Raw genomic sequence first — 19,101 nt, 5'->3', positions numbered from 1 at the left:
ACTGCATTAGCCAGCAGAAGCAATCCTCCTGCCAGGCTGCCCTCCTGGAACCAGGGCCTACCTATCAGGGCCTGGAACAACCACATTGGCAGGAGCCCTAGAGCATTCAGGGCATCTAGTCCCTCCCACATATGAGGTAGAGGGTTATTTCAATGAAAGAAATGAAACAGGGCCAATGCAGGGCCTAGTTCAGGATTGGGGTTCCCCACCTGGATGATACTGCTGGCCCCAACAGGACCTAGACATCAGAGAGGAAGTGCGGGTCCCCTTAAGGTGTGAAGCCCGGGACAGGGGCCCTGCTGGCCCTGATCTAAGGGTGCTACTGTTCTCAAGTTCACTTCTCACTACTAACTACTTTAGTGGTTCGGTGTTTCTTGGTTTACAAATTCCAGAGAGGGAATCTGGTTGTTCTAGCTAATCACTTTTGCTCTGGGCTGGTAGGACTCATAAGTATGGTCTGTGGACCCCTGGGGTCTGAGACTCTTTCAGAGGGTCTGTATGGTTGAAACAATTTTCATGATAACACTAAGATTTCATTTGCGTTTTTCAGAGTGTTGACACTTGCAGTGGTGGCACAAAAACAATGGTGGACAACACAGCTGGCACCTTGGCATGGATCAAGGCAAGGCCACCAAACCATTCTAATAGTCATCGTATTTTTCACCACCATGCACTTGCAGTAAAATAAAAAAATTTAAAAAAGAGCCAGTTTCGCTAAAGAGTATCTTTGGTGAAGTGGTAAAGAGTATTAATTTTATTAAATCTCGACCTTTGAGTACGTCTCTTTTTCATATCTGTGTGAAGTCCAAATACAGCACTTCTGCGTACCGAAGTACAGTGAGTGTCTCCAGCAAAAGCATCCGTGTGACTGAGTTGTGAGCTGAACTGCCCACTGTTTTCACAGAACGTAATTTTGCTTGTGAGATTTATGGACGGAAAAACTTTGGTTATTCAGATTTGATATTTTGCAGACGTTTTCTTGAAAATGAATGGAGTAAGTCTGCCGCTTCAAGGAAAACAACTGATAGTGATGACAATGATGACATTTGAAGTTTCCAGAGAACATTAGGATTTTGGAAAACTTGTATCCAGCAGGAGCTGAATAGCTTTCCAATACCTAAAGACCTTTCTGATTGGTGGTGATATTAACAAATGTGGCTTTTGATATTGTATAATAAAATACGTCATGTGAAAAATCTACATAATTAAGTATGCCCATATTTGACAAATGACCAAGACATGATGTAACACCATCATGCATGGGAGAAAGACCTAGTTAAAGTACTAGGTGGACCAGTGGATTTAACATACAGAGTATGAAAATTTCCTGATTTGGTTTCAGACTCTACATTGCAACTAAGCTTTGAGAATCTATCCCTTGTATAGTTTTGATCAAGTATCAAAAAAGAGTATCCACAATTATCTGAAAGGCTGTTAACATATTCACACCTTTTCCAACTACATATTTCTGTGAGGCTGGATTTTCTTCATTTATCAACCAAAACAACATGTCACAACAGCTTGCATGCAGAGGCACATATGAGAATCTGTCTTCCACTGAACCAGACACTAGGGAACAAGACACTAGGGAGATTTGCAAAAATGTGAAACAATACCATTCTTCTCACTAAAATTTTTAAAATTTAAAATTTCGAAGATTTAGTTGTTTTTCATAAAAATATGTTGTTTATGTTAGGATATAATGGATTTATTGTTGTTTTAAATGAATTAATGAATAAATATTTTTAGAGTTAGAAAATTTGCTAAGTATTAATAGATAAAAGCCACATAAACAAAAGTGGTTCTCAGTAATTTTTAAGCATGCAAAGATGTCCTAAGACCAAAGATTGGAGCATGGCTGCTCCATGCTATGCTGGAAAGCCAGGGGAGTGGTTGCCCTCTGACAGGTGCCCACTACGATGCAACTGGCTGTGGCAGAGAGTGGGTGATCTGGGGGAAAGCCATGGTCATGACTACCCATTCAGCAGGTCAAGGATGGGCAGCTGTCCCTTCGAAGGAGCTGCAGGAGTAGCAGGTACCATGACCAAATGGTCAGCATACTGGTTGATTACAGCTCATCCTTTTGATGCTAACTGTCTCGGTGGAGCTCGAGCTCTCTTGGGCTAGCTCGGCCATTCCCTAGCACCTTGTCAAACCCCAGAGCTTGAGGCCTTAGATGTCCAGTTAGAACATGGATGTGTCCTCACCATGAGAGTGTGAGTTCCTCGAGGGTAGGGACTTGTTCATATTTGTGCCCCCGAGTCAGGAATACAGGGATGAAGAAACATACATGGCCCCTGCCCTCATGGAGCTTGGAGTGTAGAGATGAAATATTAAACACAGTATTGCATACATAATCGTACAATTACGGACCGAAGCAAAAGGACAGGGTACATGAGAGAATAAAATGCAGTGGTCAGGGTTTACGATTTAGATTCAGGTGGCCAGGGAAGGCCTCTGATGATGTGAATTCTAGGCTAAGACTTGAAGGCTACTTGAGTTAGGCGACGAATGAGCACGGGCACACCTGTGTTAGTGTCCTCTTCTGGGCACCGGGGGCAGCATGTGCCAAAGGACTGGAAATGTTTGAAGACTGTGATTGGCAAGGAGGGGTGAAAGGGCCGTGTGGCCTCGGAGGAGTCTGAGATGGTCAGGGGCCAGAACAGGAAAGATCTTAGAGGACTTGTAAGGGATTTGGGATATTTTTTATTTTCTTAGTACAAGGGAGAGTTTGAAGCAGAGAATGATGTGATCATTGGTTCTGGATGGCTCATTCTGGTTACTATGCTGAGAATAGGCTGGAAGGGGACAACTGTGGGAGTTGAGAGATGAGTCTGGGGTCCTCTGGAGGGATGATAGTGGCCTTGGCTAGAGTTGTGGCAGAAACGTGAGAAATGGATCGATTGAGATGTATATTGGAGATAGAATACTCTGGGCTCCATGAAAGAATGAGTGGGGGCAGGGGGATGTGAGGGAGAGGAAGATGGCAAAGATGTATCCTGGGTTTCTAGCTTGAGCACCTGGAGAAGGGGAACATGATTCTTAAGACGGGAAGACTATGGGAAGACCAGATCCGAGGGGAAGCTCAGGCATTCCAATTCAGACTTGCTGGGTGTAAGGGACTTTTGTTACAGAGAGCAGCCTCAGAGAAGGGGCTGGAAGTCAGACACTGGGAGCCTGAATAGGTGAGGCCAAAATGTTTGTGGTGTGGGGTGGGCACTGCCTGAGTAGACACTGGTGGTCTGTACCCTTTGCAGGACTATGTGGGCTGCTTCCTTGTGTGAACTGAGAGTTTCTCTAGAAGCAGCTCTGGAGCTACTATGGGGAAGGCTTGGGAGGGCCTGGCAGTTGAGGCTGGGCTCAGTTCTCTCCCCCTAGGTTGATCAACCTCCTCTTGGAGGCTCTAGGCATTCTGGAAGGCGGCCTCTGAGACCCAACGGTGAGAAGGGAGCGTGGGTAGACCCCTTTAACTGGACCATAGCAATGCTAAAAATGAACTTCCCAGCATCCCAAGTCATGCTTAGAGGTGAGGAAGACACTCCCAACCTTCTGTAGCATATCAGATACTGTATCTTAGAAATCCCAGCCAAAGCCTGAATATTGCTGCACAAACACCCTGAGCCAAAACGCAAGGGAAGACAATTAGGTCTGAAGCGCTGGAAGAGTGGCTGAGACCAATAGAGCAAGAGAGAAAGCTGGCAAAACACCAAAGTCAAGTCAGTTTTCTTCCAAAGCTCTGGGCTAGTTCCAAATGCAGTAATCAAATATCTGGGGGAGCGGAGAATTTGTCCTGGGCTAGGGTTGTGATGAAAGCTCCCCTCTGATGGAGATGCTCTTGTCTTACCCTTTTCTATATGTTTCTGCCACTGCGTGAGGTGGTGCATAGCTTAGGCCAGTGGTCACAACCCCATACCACACCAGCCCCAAACAGGAGGCAATGGTGTGTGTGTTGGGGGAGGGGGGAAGGCAAGGGGGAGGGGTGCTGGAGTGTGGCATGGAAGGATTTTAGGGGAAACAGAGCTGCTGGTCTAGGGTACTTTGAAACCGTAATGGAAATCTTTCATGTGTGAATAGGTCTTATTTTTCTCAATAAACTCACTGTAGTGCTGGCTGGCGCAGGCAGCTAGTACCTGATAAATATTTGTGGCGTTGTACTGTGAACTTTATGGGAATAATGTAGAAGGGATGAAACATCCCAGGCTGGGAATAGGAAGAGGTTTCATGGGGCCAGCCTCAGAGGAGGCTGGAATTTCCCCAGGGGGCTTGTTGAGGAAGGCAAGGCTGGTAGAGGAACAGAAGGGAGAGGGGAGGACTGGACAGAATGGGAGGATAACACTGACAAAGGAGGGCCGAGAGAGGGATGAAAGATCCCTGATGGAGATCAAAATGCAGGGGCCAGATGGATGTCCTGCAGACCTCCTGCAGGCCAGAAAAAGAACTAGAGATAGCCGTTCCCAGCCTAGGCTCCTTGGCCTGCCAAGTCCTTGGATGGAGGCATTGGAAACTAGAATGGAGACTCCACCCTAAGCTGGCAATTTTACCAGCAGAGCCACTCAGCAAACTGGTTCTATAGACTTTGCTCAGCAAATATCCCCAAAGATCTCTGATGTCATGTCATTCATCAACTCAATGGCTCCCCAATACTTGTAGCTTCAAGCCTCACCTTCATTCTTTCAGTCACTCATCCATTTACTCATTAATTAATTAAAAAGACATTTATTGAGTGCATCCTATATGCCAGGCACATGCTAGGTACAAGGGTTAAAATAGCGCAGTCGTTCTCAAAGTGTCATAACTGGACCAGCTGCATCAGTATCACCTGGTTTATTAGTTATATGTGGCTGCCTAACAAATCACCCCAAAACTTAGTGGCCTAGAGCAACAATGACCATTTGTTACCCCTGAGATCTGCCTTGGGATCTATCACGAATTAGCAGTCAGAACATTGGCTGGGGCTACGGTCGTCTGAAGGCTTGTCCAGGATCGGAAGATCTGCTCCCAAGGTGGTCATTCACATGGTTGGCAAGTTGGTGTTGGTTGTTGGTGGGAGGCGTCAGTTTCAAACCCTGTGCACCTCTCCCCAGGGCTGCTTGAGTGTCCTCATAACATGGTGGCTGGCTTCCTTCAAGTGAACAATGCAAGAGAATAAGCAGCGAGCTGTAATTTCTTTTGAACCTAGTCTTAGAAGTCACACACCATCACTTCCACAATACCCTAGTGGTCACACAAGTCAACTCTATTGAATGTGGGAGGAAACCCCGCAAGGGTAAGAATACAGGGAGCAAGAACCACGAGGCTGTTTGTGAGAGTGGGAATTTGTTAGAAATGCAAATTCTCAGGCCTTGCCCAAGATCTACTGGATCAGACACTTTGGGAGTGGGGCCTACAACTGGAGTCGTAATAAGCCCTCCTGGTCATTCTGGTGCACAATGAAGTCTAGGAACCATTGCTGTGATGTATGAGACAGTCCCTACCATTAAGTTGCCTGTGGCCTAGCTTACATTACTAAGCAATCATGGAACAGTGCTGTAGCCAGCACATAGGAGAGGTCAGGAAAGGTTGCCTAGCCCAGCATTTAAGGTCTGTCTTAACGTGAGCTCCTGACCCTTCCTCTCATTCCTCATTAATTCCTCTCCTACTTGGGCCCTCTTCTGTAGTCTGATCTCTTTCTTGTCCCCTTTCTCACACATTGTGTTTGTCCCCTCTTTTGGGGAATAAGCTATTATGAACATGACAGCATCTGGCATGGTGCCTGACAGATAATATTTGCTCAATAATCACATCCTTGCTCCCATTTCCCTTGTTCTGGATTTCACATTTGGAAGACCCAGCTTCTCTGCCCTTCACCGAACCAAATTCTGACCTTTCTTCAAGGCACAGTGCAGGGTCCCCGACTTCTCTGAAGCATCTCAGACTTCTTCCCCTACACTATTTTCTCTCTTCCCTGAATATCTGGGCATTTAGAGTCTGACTCATACAGCCTAGCCTTGATTCCACTGATGCATTTTGTCCTGTATTTTTCCTCTGAGAGTCTCCATTTGTGACAATCTTTGCAGCTCTTATCACTATCTGAAATTGCCTTGTTTATTATTCTGTTCTCAGGTCAGTTCCTGTCACCACCGCCATTGCCGCAGACCCTACCTCCACCAAAAGGCTTAAATCAGCTCCCCCTACCACCCAAGGCCCCTGTGGGAGAACAGCCTCCAAGGTCAAACACCTCTAAGTTGGTTTGTCTTAGCTAATGAGCTCCTACTATGTGCATGGCCCAAGGCAGGTCCTGGACTATGAGAGAGCCTTCCCTTTTAAATGCTATTACAGATGGAGCATTCACAGGTCAGGGCGGGCACCTCCTGTGGCTGAAGGAGTCCAGGGCAAAAGACCTGCTGGATTCTTGGTTTTCCCCGCTACCAGCTGGGTAATCCTGGGCAGGTCCTCCTCACTGATTCAAACCTCAGTTTTCCAATCTGTGAAATGCTGCTCATACCCGCCCATGTCTGAAAGATCATAAATACCCAAGAATGGATATGATAGAACAAAACTATCAAGTTGCCAAGGAAATGAATGCTAGCACTTAAGGGTTATCAGTTATTTATCATCTATTTATTTAATGTTTACTACATGTTAGAACTTGTATCAGGCCTCTGGGTAGAACGTGGTGAAAGAGGTCCCTTCATTATCCCTTGGGACTTTGCAGTGGTTATCAGGAAGAACAAAGCAGAGCTGACAGCCCTCTGTGAACAAGGAGGTGGAGGCTGTGTGCAAGGGCCGGAGCAGGGAATCGGACCCCAAGGAGGTGGGCGGGCAGGGACTGGATCCAAATGGTGCCAGTCCACAGGTAGCTCCCTAAGTCCTTCAACTTCTTTTTCTTCTCGCCCCCAAGGACCCCAGCGCGGTCCTCACTTGTCCCGCAGCACATTGCTGACCTGTGTCTTCCCGCTGTGCTGGGGCTGGGAAGAGCAGGTAGATGGGGTCTCTGGATCCCTCTGAGTCGGGTTTCAGGTGGAAGAGGCCCCTTGGAGAGCCTTGCCCCAGTAGCCACCATCCCCCCCTTAGGCCCCATCCTTCTTCTTTTTTTTTACGTGGCAGCTGAGCTGTGACTCGCTTAAATATTCCTCAGATTGTTTTCATTAGTCAAAGCAAGTGTCAGTTCTAATTGTCTCTAGGACCAATTCACCTGTACAGCCTTAACTGCAGATGTAAACGTGCTTAACAACATCACTTCCAAGCAAACGTAGGGAGGGTGGGTCATGGGGGGCGGTAAAGAGAAACTGCTTCGTCAGGGATCCGTGTGAGAGCAGCCATGCTCCGTGGTTGACTTCTAAGAAGGAGTTGTGTTTGGTCTTCTCTTGCTAAGCGATGCTCTAGGGGTCCCTCTGGCCTGCTTGGGAAGGAAAGCAGTCATCTGCTTGCCTCTGATGAATTCATATTCAGAGAAGACGACAGCCACATATAGTGGGAAAATCATCCAAGTGGAGTCAGGAGACTATGTTTTGTCCCAGCTCTGTCACTAGCTAGCCCGTGGCCTTGGCCAAGTCTCAGAGCCCCTTGGACTTTGTGTGCTCATCTGTCCGATGGGTGGGAAGGTGGGGGGATCCCGAAAGTTCCTTCCTGCCCCCATGGTTTTGGATTATGGGAGGAGCCTCCAGGCTTGTTCCCAGCCCTGGGATTTTATGAATTCTGCTCTATGATTTTATGAATTCTGCCCAATTTTCCTCAATACCTCTCCCTTTCCTCCTCACAAACTGCAATTGCTTTGCACATCAGCATCCCTCAGATCTCTGATCTTTTGTACATATTGTACATATTGTACAAAAGATCAGAGATGAACACTGTAATATTAATACCTAGCAGCCTCCATGTAATGCTTTCTGTCCTGTATCTTTAAGAAAAAGTCAAATGAAACATGATAAAGGCAACCTCTGGGAACTGTCCAATCCTAGATTTCACGGCTAGGCTAAATTTGAGTCTGTGTCGATGCCCTAGCTTAAATTGCCACCTCTCCAGTCCTATGCTCCTATATAAGGTAATAGTCTCCAGTATCAATTATTTCTGAAATGATTTATCTTTGGTTGTTGAGGAATTTAACTCCATTTACCAAATAGATTCTATCATGAGCAAAACCCTTCATAGATGCTCTAGGCAACAAAAAGGACAGAACATTCTCTTCCTTGGGGACATAATTTTTTTATATCGTGTATTTTATGCATTGATTGCCTAAAAGGATAGTCGTATGTTGTGAGCATCTTAAGGTCTTAGCATACTGCCTCATAATAGCAGCAACGATTAATTTTTTAGTTAATGCAGAACTATATGTTAGCCATCATGCTAAGCACTTTGTAAGTAGTTTCTCATTTAGTCTTCATAACAATCCTACTCTAGAGATGTGGAAACTGAGGCCAGAGACCTCAAGTAACCTGCCAAAGTCATATGACCAGTAATGACAGAATAGGGACTCAAACCAGATCTGCCTGCCTCTAAACCCCATGACATTTATCATATGAATGGTCTGCTTTGTGTAAAGTTGACAATCCTGAAATATTGATTGAGTAATTAAGTGGAGAGTGAGTGCTTGAAAGAGTAAATAAATGGAAGAACCTTGGTGTAGACCCTGAGTGGCTTGAGGGACTCACAGGCCACCTCCTTAACTTCACTGAATGGGGCCCAGGCCCTATAGGTGGGTAACTGTCCACTGGGTTCCTTGTAGTTCTAGTGTGTTCTTGCCTCATAAAGGACCACCCCCGCTCTCTCCACATATTCACCCATATCTTGTTTATTTGAGTGGAGCCTCTGCTTTGAGTCAACCGGATAATTTCTTTTCATTTCGTCCTCACTCCCATCTCTACCCCAGGCCTATTTCCAACTGAGCTCTTATGCAGGCCATTTCCTGGCCTGAGATCCTGAGATACCCGGGAGACGTCCTCAGAGTCATTTACTTATCTCCTTTCCAGATGCCCAGAATGGAGACCAGCCAGAGGAGCAGGGAGACAGCCGAGCTGTTGCCCTCGGCCCTGCTCGGCACCCTTGTCCATACTCAGAGGCTCTGCCAAGCTGAAGGGAGACCCAGGAGCTGGGAGGCGCTGGCCAGTGACAGCCCTTCCTCTGGGCCCTCCAAATTCATGGTAACGGGCGTGAAGAGCCCTGCCCGATGCCCCTGGCATCAGCCTCTCAAGATTCTAGTTGGGGAGGAATGCCTCTGAAGGCTGACCAGGACATCTGTGAACTCACCACAGACCTGGAACAGAAGGGAGGGCCTGGTCTTAGCCTTTTCCCACCTCCCTCATCGCTTGTGCTCCCTTGGTTCAGCACCAGGAGCCCAGTTCCTTGGGACCTCTTCAGCCTCCCTGCAATCTCAGCTGTGTGTCAAGGAAGCCCAAAAGTCTCCTTCCCGCTGAAATGCTGAGGCCATCCTAGAGGTGGGATGGTGGGAGGGAGAGAGGTGACACTGAAGAGAGGGGACGAATGGAGGCATCTCTGAGTGTGAGGGCCCTGGAATTGCAAGTTAACCCAGGCAAGCCTGACCCCCAATGCCAACTGAGGGAGAGAAGGGCAAGAGGGAATCCAATTTATTGAGAACTTGCTACTGTGTGCCAGGGCTGTACCAGGGCCTCTACACATGGGTTATCCTCTGATTGTTACAATCATCTTCTGAGTTGGGTTTGACTGTTCTCATCTTACAGATGAGGAAACTGAGGCTCAGAGAGGTGAAGGAACTCAACTGCATTCTCACAGCAAGTGGTGGAGCTTGAATTTGAGTCCAGCTGCGTCTGGATTTAAAGCCCATGCTGCTTCCTCAGAAGGGGACATTTCATGCACGGCCCTTTTCAACCCTTGTGTGGCGTGGACCCCTTCACTTCCCTCTTGCTTCTTGGCTGCCTCTCTGCAGCTGGCTCTGACAGAAGCTGGTGCTTCTGGAGTTAGAAGGCAAATCCCATGCTTGTGTGTGTGTGTACGAGCATGTGTGTGCTCCCATTCAGCACATGTACGGTTTGGGAGGTATGGAGAGGAGGAGGGCTTAGCTCTCTCGGATTTATGGCCTCTGCACAAGCGGGGGGTTTGTGGGGTCTGCAGAGCTGCGTCCTCCCCACCGCACCATCAGCTCCTATTCCTGCCCAACCTCTCTCCTCCTCCCCAAGTTCAGACTGCCAGGATGGCCATCCCCAGGCTGCTCCGCCGGCTTTAGCGTGAGGGTTTGTTACTGTGTTATAGGCTCTAGTTTCTTTCCCAGGGGGAGGTAATTGCAGAGACTCACAGGTGGAGCAGAATCAAAACCAACTGTATTTTACTCAATTCCACCTTCTTCTATGTGCTAAAAAGCTTTAAGGGAAAAAAAATAGGCTCTTGCAGAAAATTACACCCTGCCTCTCCTTTTCTGCTACTCCTAGAAAGTCATTTAAGATGGAAATTAGAGCTCATTATTGCACATTTAATTACCCACCAAATGAATGGCATATTTAATGGAAATGGCAAAATTCTCCAACATGTGTAAGATTTCTGGCTCATGCATCCCCAGACATGTTGCAAAATAATTCATTAACTAGAGATGTGAGTTTCTAGGGTTGCCTCAGGGGAAAAGCAGGGCCAGGGAGTGGGGCTAAGAAAGCATGAGCCAATTAGCCGACATCCCTGCCTCTAAGACCAAGGTAATGTGGAATTTGCTCCTCACCAGGGACAGGGCAGAGAAGCCAGTGCTGGGGCCACAAGCACCCTTCCCCTCCAGGTTGCTCTTCCGTTGAGTGGGGAGAAGAGGGTGGGACTAGCCCACCTCTGGGCCTCTCTCCACCTCCAGGATCCCAATCACTCACATTGCAGCCCCAGGCAATATGTCGAATCAGCTCTTGGGTGGGGGGAGAGCTCCAGGAAGAGCAGGGACAAGGGGACAGTTTCTGAGACCGTTATTGGGTGGCAGGCTCTGTCACCCCTCTTCCCCACCATCAGTGCTCTAGCTGTGTCCTCTCTGGCTTTGGCTCCAGGCTATTGTTATATCTTAGGGATGTTTGTTCCTTCACTCAACCAGCTAACATTTATGGAACATTTGCCATTTGTGGAAAATCTGTTTGTTAATTCAACCATACAAACAACCAACCTTCTTATTAAGTACCTATTATTCATTCATTTTCTCATTCACTCATTTGTTTTAAGCAGTGAACTACCCAGCCAACAAGTATTGAATACTGATTCACTTATTCACGTAATCAATCAGCAACACAGTACCTATTATCTGACCACTCATCTGTCTATCCAGCCATCCAGCCAACCAACAAACCAACCAATATTTATTGAATATTAAGTGCCTATTCATTCATGCAATCCACAAATGCGTATTGAGCACCTACTATATACCAGACATTGTGTAGACACTAGGGAAACAAAGGTCAAGACACAGGTCCTGCTTTCAAGGAACTTAGAGTCAAGTAACAATATTAATAACTAACATTTATTCAGCATTTAATGTATATGCCCAGCACCGTGCTAAATGCTTTACATATATTAGCTCATTTGCTATGATAGGTACCATGAAGAAAGAAGCGTAGAGAAGTTAAGTAAATTTCTCGGTGTTACACAGCTTTTGAGTGACAACGTTTCAGAACGTGAACGCAGGCAGACAGATTGGGGAACGTGTACTCCTAACAACGACACTGCCTCCCTGGGTGGGGTGTGGGTCGGGGGTGAGATAGACATTGCACAGTCCTATGGGAGGAGGAAGAGAAGATGGATTTGGCTCTGTCTGGAGGAAATAGAGTTGGCATTTGACCTGGACTTTGAAGAAGACGTAGGAATCTGTGAGCTAGGGAGAGGAAGGAGAGACATCTTGAGCAGGACAGTGCTGGGAACTGGAGAATGCAAAGACGTACAAGACACAGTTTCTGCCCTCTAGAAGCTTTCAGTCTCACAGAGGAAGGAATACATGGACACAGATAACTTCACCACAAGGAGCATTGGGGATGGACAACAGGTGTGCAACGGTGTGTGATGGATTGTACGAGTGGTACAAATGCAATAGGTGGGGGCAGCAAAGGGAGAGAAAGATTCCTACCAGTTGGAGGTGATCATAGATGCAATTATGGAGGAGACAGAGCTTAAGACAGACCTTGAATCAAGGCTGAGTAGGATCTCCTAAAACAGAGAAGGGGCTGGGGAGAACATTCCAGATGGTGGAATGGCATGAGAAGATTCAATGGGCTAGAAAACAAGCGATGCCATTTCAGGCTCAAGTCTGTGAGCAGTGAGGGAAGAAGAGTCTGGAAAGATGGTGAAGATTGTGAAGGGACTTGGATGGTTTTCTAGGGAGATTAGGCTGTACCTAGTAGGCAGGGGAGACACTGGAAGTTTCTGAGAGGGGAGAGTGCTAATTATTGTCTGTCTGTCCCCTTGTTTTTGTGTGCCAGAAGTACTCCCACAGCCTGCATCACCCAGCTCCCTCGCTGGCCACCTTCTGGTTAAGTTCAGCCGATGGGGGCACTGGCAGTAGACCCGAGCATGGGAGAGGGGGGCCAGGAAACACCTTCCTGCTCTGTCCTGCTGGACCAGCTATGTCCCTGCAGAAATCTACATTTTTAGCATTCACTCTAGGTAATTCTAATATTTAGGTGGGTCTGGGAATCATTGACCTACATTGTTTACAAATCACTTTCTCCTTTAATCTTGTAACTGAAAACATTATCCTCATCCATATTTCACAGTTGAGAAGATGAAGTTTCAAAAGGGTTATGCTGTGTCCATTCTCACCAACTTTTAAGTGGAAGAGCTGGGATTGAAATCTACATTTCTGGTTCTATATGCGGTTTCTTGGGAAAACCAGAGCCAAGTTAGGAGACCTTGGTAATAATTGATCATCATGCTGTTTTCTCGAACTTGTTTCCTCTAATCTTCCTGTTGCCAAACATTGCCCATTTGTTCTCTAATGCCCATCTTAACTAGCATCTGCTCCACCCAGCCCTCATAACCGTATCATCCTGTGGCTACACCCGGTATACGTGCATGTCTGCTCTCTCTGGTTGTCTCTAAACTTTAAAAAAAAAAAAAAAAGGCAGTACAGAATAGTGGTTAGTGCATGGCTTCTAGTCTTTGATCTCTTGGACTCAATAATCTCATTTACCCCCTCACTCAACCCTCGTATCTCATCATCAGCTAGATGATGAGTGGGCATTTATGAAACTCCAGGACATCATTCTCTGATCCCTCCTCCATCCCTCCAGGTTTATTACTCTCTAATTATGGATTCTGCCCGGGTCCCGCCCCGGCTGAGTCCAGGTTCCTGAGGGATGGACGGCGTCGGTGCAATGAGGGGAAAATAAAGGAGATGTGAGACTTGGGTTGGTGTTAGCAAGTCCGACTTTACTGTGCACAAGTGTCGTTTATATGTTTTTCAGGATTAGTACAGAAATGGTTCTACAGATATTCTCAGAGAGATAAGGAAGTAAAAAAAACGAGCACAAGAATATTTATTAGCATTCCATTCTATAGAGCATAAGGTTAATGATCGTCTTCTCCGCAACTAACTAGTGTTTGTTGTCTCTAAGCTAAAAGAGATAGGTACCTAGACACCTGTTGTAATTCATGGTAAAGTTAAATCAAAGAGAGAAGGTCCAGGCCTCCGGACAGGACAGCAGTCCGTCTGGTTACATCCTGGTGGAGCCATCCCTACCTCCCTCAATCATTTACGCCATTAGTGTAGATGGTTAATGGGAACAAAAGGCGACTCCTGGGTGTCTTATCCCCAGGGCTATCTGCATTCTCAGCGGGCAGTTAAACATCTTTACTTTTTCGCGCCCTTTAGGGGGTGGAAGCATTCCTTTGTCTTTTAGATTGTGGAGCTAACAGTCCCTTAAACACACTGCCGGAGAAAGTATCATTTTGTTAGTAAAGTAAAGGGCTGAAAAGCTAAGCTAAACTATATATCTTCAAGAATGAAAAGCAGAAATAAGTATAGACATAACCTTGCTAGAAAGCGTGCATATAATTCAGAAAATATCAGGGGTGTCGGCCGGCCATTCTTCACCGTGGGGCATCCCTGCACCCCTCGGCCCTTCTACTCATCAATTGTTTATTATTTATTGCTTTTAGGAGAAAACCTCTATAACATTTTAACAGAAAGCAGAAGGTCAAGGATAATATGTAGATACTTCTTGATCATCTAATTAACCAGCAAACTTAGAAGGACGATGCATATATATATTTAGACAAAGAACTGGAGGGAGAAGGAAACATTAACCAGATGGAGGCCATAAACCTAATTCGACATCTTATCTGGGCAGGATTCCTTTCTGATTGTCTCAAATGGGACTGTGTGCTCCTCCAATAATTAACTGAAAAATATCTTGAAAGTTACCTGCAGGTGGTCACATTGTCTTACTATATCTAATTTTCCCAGGAGGTAGTGCCTCCCAAGCAGCCACCCAAAGGAGTGAAAACTAGAGGTTAAGAAAGGAAAAGGAATGAAGGGCAATTAGAAGCAGCACAGGTTTCAGAACTATGTGAGGGGCCGGCCAGTTATTCTTCACCAAGAGGTGACCCTGCACCCCTCGGCGTTAATCGGCTGGACCCTGTCAAACAACCGATCAAATGATGTAGCCACGGCTCCCGGCAGGATTCCTTGTTAGTAATTGTTCAGTCGATTGCTATTTTTTTTATTAGGATGGGTAGGAGGCAGGTAAGTCAGCCAAATGGACAGAGATAATTCCTGGGGGGAGGAAAAAACCCTGAGGGTAGAGTTTATTATATCTTATGTCAAGTGGAGGCCAGGAAAGACCATTATTGCATACCTATTGTGTGCCAGGTACTTAATGACACTATCTAATCTTCACAACAAAATCCTATGAATTTGTATGTCTATTTTTACTTTACTGAAATAAACTAGAGTTCAGAGAGGTAAGGTAAAATTCTCTAGGTCCTTCAATTTGTGGTGACAAAGCCAGGACTTGAACTCACATCTGTGTGACTCGGGAGCCTGTGCTCTATTGGCCACACCTGTGGCCTCTGGCGTAGGAGTGCTGAGATGGAGAACCTGCGGGGGGCGTCTCAGGCCCCAAGCTGTGCCCAAGGATCTCAGCTCCACTTTCTATGTTGCTGTGTCTCCCTCTGTGGCCTCGGCTCCCTCCCATCCACTGATTTCTCTAAAGAGGCCTTGGGTAACGACTCAGCTGGGTGCTGTCCAGCCCCACCTTCCAGACCTCGTGGGAGAGACTTCTGAGGTGGATAATGGCTTTCAAAATGTAATTTAACTCAATACACTGCTCTAGTCTTACTAATGGAAGCCCTATTGTGTGTGTCTCTGAGGCAGCCGATTCCAGAAACTTTCATAGAGAAAATGTCTACACTGAGGCAACTGTTACTTTTCTGAACAAATGGGATGGGGTTTAAGCCGTCTGGTCAGGGGCTGGCATTTGTGGCCTCAGTGACTGTAGTTGAGATGCCAGGTTTCCAAGAAAATGTCAGGAAGAAGGTCCCCATTATTCCCTCAGGAGTGGCCCACAGACCCGTGCTGAGGATCCCTCTGTTTTCATTCCTCCCTCATCCCGCGGCGCATCCTGGTGGAGCAAGGCTGCCAACGTCTGCATGGGGATTTTCGTGTGCACATGGGCTGGATTCTTCACCTTGATAGAAAGACATCTCAGAAAAAAGGAAAAAGGGCTTATATTGAGTATTCTTCAGGTTAGGTGGTTAGAAAGGGTCTTGTAACAGATTTCTGGCATCTGGGGACACTGAGTCAAGTCACAATTCAACCCTCATCTGACTGGAGCACAGAGAAAATGCTTGAAAAACACTCAGGTAGGGGCTCCACTTACCTTCCTTCCAATTTCTGACCCTAATCTCTGCACCCCCCGACACCAACACTGTCACCGAGGGGTTCCACTGGCTCCCTGCAGAAAGCCACCCTCCATCTTCCTCTCTGTCACTCGGACACTCCAACACTCCTGCTCCAGAGGCAGGGTTCAGGCCCTGCGCCACAGAGGCAAGTGTGTGACCCACTTCCCAGGAAAGTGTCTACCCTGTCACCTCTGGGCTGTAGCCCCATGTGCCTCCGAGATTTCTGAAGGCCACAAACCAAATTTCAAAGCAGCTTGCTTGAAATCCTCATTTTTTAATGTGATGGTGGGAAAAATCAATCTGTGTATCCGATGTTAGGAAATTGTCTGTTTGTGTATGTCAGCTTGGAGAGGTCCTAACTCTGGGGCTTAGAGGTCAAGGCCTTTAGTGCTGTTGTATGATGTGGGGCTTTTGGGGTGTGTGTCCATGTGAAGTGACCAGAGCAGGTAAGAAGTGTTGGATGGACAAGAGGAAGCTCTCTATGTCCCCAGGATGAGCACACAAAGTGGAGAGAGCCTGGGTGTTGAGTTCTAGCCTCTGCTTTGCCAGCCCTGGCCTTCTGGGATGGGGTAATCAGTAGTAGGAGGAAACACCACTGCCTTGGGGGAGCTCAGGTTGTAGTTTTGCTCCAGGCCCAGCCGTGATATCCAAGACCTCCCCTCCATCATCACTCCATCAATCCATTAATTTGTCTGTCTTTCCATCCAGCCGGACTTGAACTTTCTTCCAAATTAGTCATCATGTTCAGGAGAATCCAAGCTTTGATGAAGGTCACAGGTTCTTCAGCCCAGTCCTTGTCTCCCCTCTGGCCTTGTCTCTCCTGACCCTCCGCTTCACAGTCTACACCAGGTTGAACTGGCCACACTCTCACCTCCCAGCTGTGGTGCACATTCTCTCCCTTACCTCACATTCTCTACTTTGACTCCTCTACTAGATTCATCTTCTGCTCACCCTTCAGGCTTGAATTGAGATGTTACTTCCTCCAGGAAGGCTCTCCTCACATCCTCCCCATTGCCCATGTCTGGGTAAATGTCCCTCCTCATCCATGCTTCCTTAGCTTCTTGAGTTTACCCCATGAGGGCTCATCTGTCGCCCTGTAGGGGAGGACATGGGTGTCATTTGAGGTTGACCAGAACAGATCTGCTCATGGTCTGTGCCATTGGGTTCTAGCGCAGGGGCAGGAAGCTGGTAGCTGTGGTCGAGGCTGCTTCTCTGCCTCCACTTTGGGGCTGTCTGGGTGGCTGAAATCTCTCACAGAGTGATCCTGATCAATGGGTCTCCCTAAAAGAGGCAGCTTCCACCTATGAAGGAAACATCAAATGTTGATCTGTGGTTGGTCCTGGGATCACAGAGAGAGGGTTAGTGGCTAGTGGGGTGTGAGGGTTAATTTTATGTGTCAACTAGACTGGGCTAAGGGATGCCCAGGTGACTGGTAAAACATTACTTCTGGGCGTGTCCGTGAGGGTGTCTACAGAAGAGATTAACATATGAGTCAATAGACTGAGTAAAGATCTCCCTCACCAATGCACGTGGGCGTCATCCAGTTTGTTGAGGGCCTGAATAGAACAAAAAGCCATCAGAAGGGCGAATCCACTCTCTCTGCCTGAACTGAAACATCCGTCTTTTGCCTTTGGATACAAACTCTCCTGGTTCTCAGGCTTTGGGACCTGGGCAAGAACTTATCCCTATCAGTTCCCTACACCCCATTTGCAGGCTTTCAGATTTGGACTGAATTATGCCACTGGCATTCCTACTTCTCCAGGTTTCAGAAAGCAGATCGTGGGACTTCTCGGCCTCCATAACTGCATGAGCCAATTCCTGTAATAAATCTCCTCTTGTGTCTATCTATAAAGATCCTATTGGTCCTGTTTCTCTGGAGAACCCAGACTGGTACAGGGGGGATATATGTTCTTCCTTCTGTGCATCACTTGGGTGTAGCCTCATGGCGAATCTACCCCTCTCTGAGCTCTGCATTCAGGCAGGGTGGAGGGAGTTATCAGACAGCCCATATTCAGCCCTTCTGCAACTCTAGGGTTCCTTCCTGATGGAGAAGGGTGTGAAAGCAGAAAATCCCAAGGAGGTATTTTGGGTAGGATTGTGGAGGGGAAGGCAGGCCATCCCACTGCCTGATGGACTGTGTTTGTTGGTAAATGTACTGTCTCATCACATGTTTCCCGGGCCTTGGAGCTTATCTTCCCTGTCCAGGTGGAATTTGAAAGTCTGTTGGAAGAGAGAATCCTGGGACAGAAGCAGGAACATGTCACAGGTTTTTATGGCACAGTCATCCCTGGAATTTTAATTACCTTATCCTCACACTATTATATATTTACATATCCTAATGACGAGATTACACATTTCAATTAGTATGTAATTATGAGTTCTATTACTTAAAGAAAAATACTTGGGGATAATTACACAATTATGAAGTACAATTAGAAAAATGACATATAATTAAATTTAGAAAAGCTTTTGAAACACTCCTCCTACCCTCCCACCCCGCCCTCCTGTACAAAAGATTTCTTGTATTTATCCTCTCTCCTCTTTCAAGTGCAAGTACAAGTGCAGCCCACTCCAGTCCAGCATGAACAAGGGGCCGATATTTCCCCGAAGGGCCCCGGGGCATCATATCTCGGAGATGCAAGCTCTTGTGACTTTTGGGGGGTTTAGGAGCATTTCTTGACTTTGCAAACTCTACCTGAGGTTGTGGCATCATGGGGCATTTTTTCAGGCACTAGGTAGAGTTGTCCAAGCTTCCTTGTTACTCCATCTGCTGGGACTGCAGAAAGGGAGGGCGTAGGGTGGGACGTAGCAATCCAGAGGCTGGGGATGTTGAAGGCAAGCCGGGCTTTCCACTGAGGCCAGAAACAGATTATTGCAGGTCATCTCTTACGTGGCTACAACAGTGGACCTTCTTGAAAACACTTCCACTTTCCCAGCTCATTCAATCCTCAGCTCCATCTGATTAGGCAGGAAGGCAGGTTCCTTTCTTGAAACTCCTTCTTCCTCTGCTCTCCACGTCTCCATGTTCTTGGTTTTGTGTTTGGTTCTCTGATTTCCCTTCTCAGTCTTCTTCAGTGCTTGATTTCCTACTTGCCTCACAGATTGAATTTTATTGTTATCCAAAGTTCCATACTCTCTCTTGTTCTTTTTTTCTTTCTTTGGCAATTCAAGTAGAATGGAGGGAGCAAGTAGGACGAGGTTGGGTGGCAGCAGGGAAGGCAGCCAGATGGTGCTAAGAAGCCCCTATGGCAGAGACTGGCCACTCTTCACACTGCCACTTCCCTTCTTCTGGGC

The 19,101-nt window shown here is 46.9% G+C and overlaps 1 protein-coding gene across 1 annotated transcript in view; it reads left to right on the top strand.

Moving 5' to 3' along the window:
- Positions 1 to 1,205, top strand: part of TMPRSS5 (transmembrane serine protease 5) — a 32,134-nt gene extending 30,929 nt beyond the window's left edge. The window contains exon 12 of the transcript XR_011540862.1: positions 551 to 1,205. The gene's annotated coding sequence lies outside the window, so the exon portion shown is untranslated. The remainder of the gene's footprint in view (positions 1 to 550) is intronic.
- The last annotated feature ends 17,896 nt before the right edge of the window (positions 1,206 to 19,101 follow it).

Source organism: Equus przewalskii, chromosome 6 (assembly GCF_037783145.1).
Source record: "Equus przewalskii isolate Varuska chromosome 6, EquPr2, whole genome shotgun sequence".
NCBI lineage: Eukaryota > Metazoa > Chordata > Mammalia > Perissodactyla > Equidae > Equus > Equus przewalskii.
Note: the sequence above shows the minus strand (reverse complement) of the source record. Positions and strands in the feature narration are given on the sequence as shown.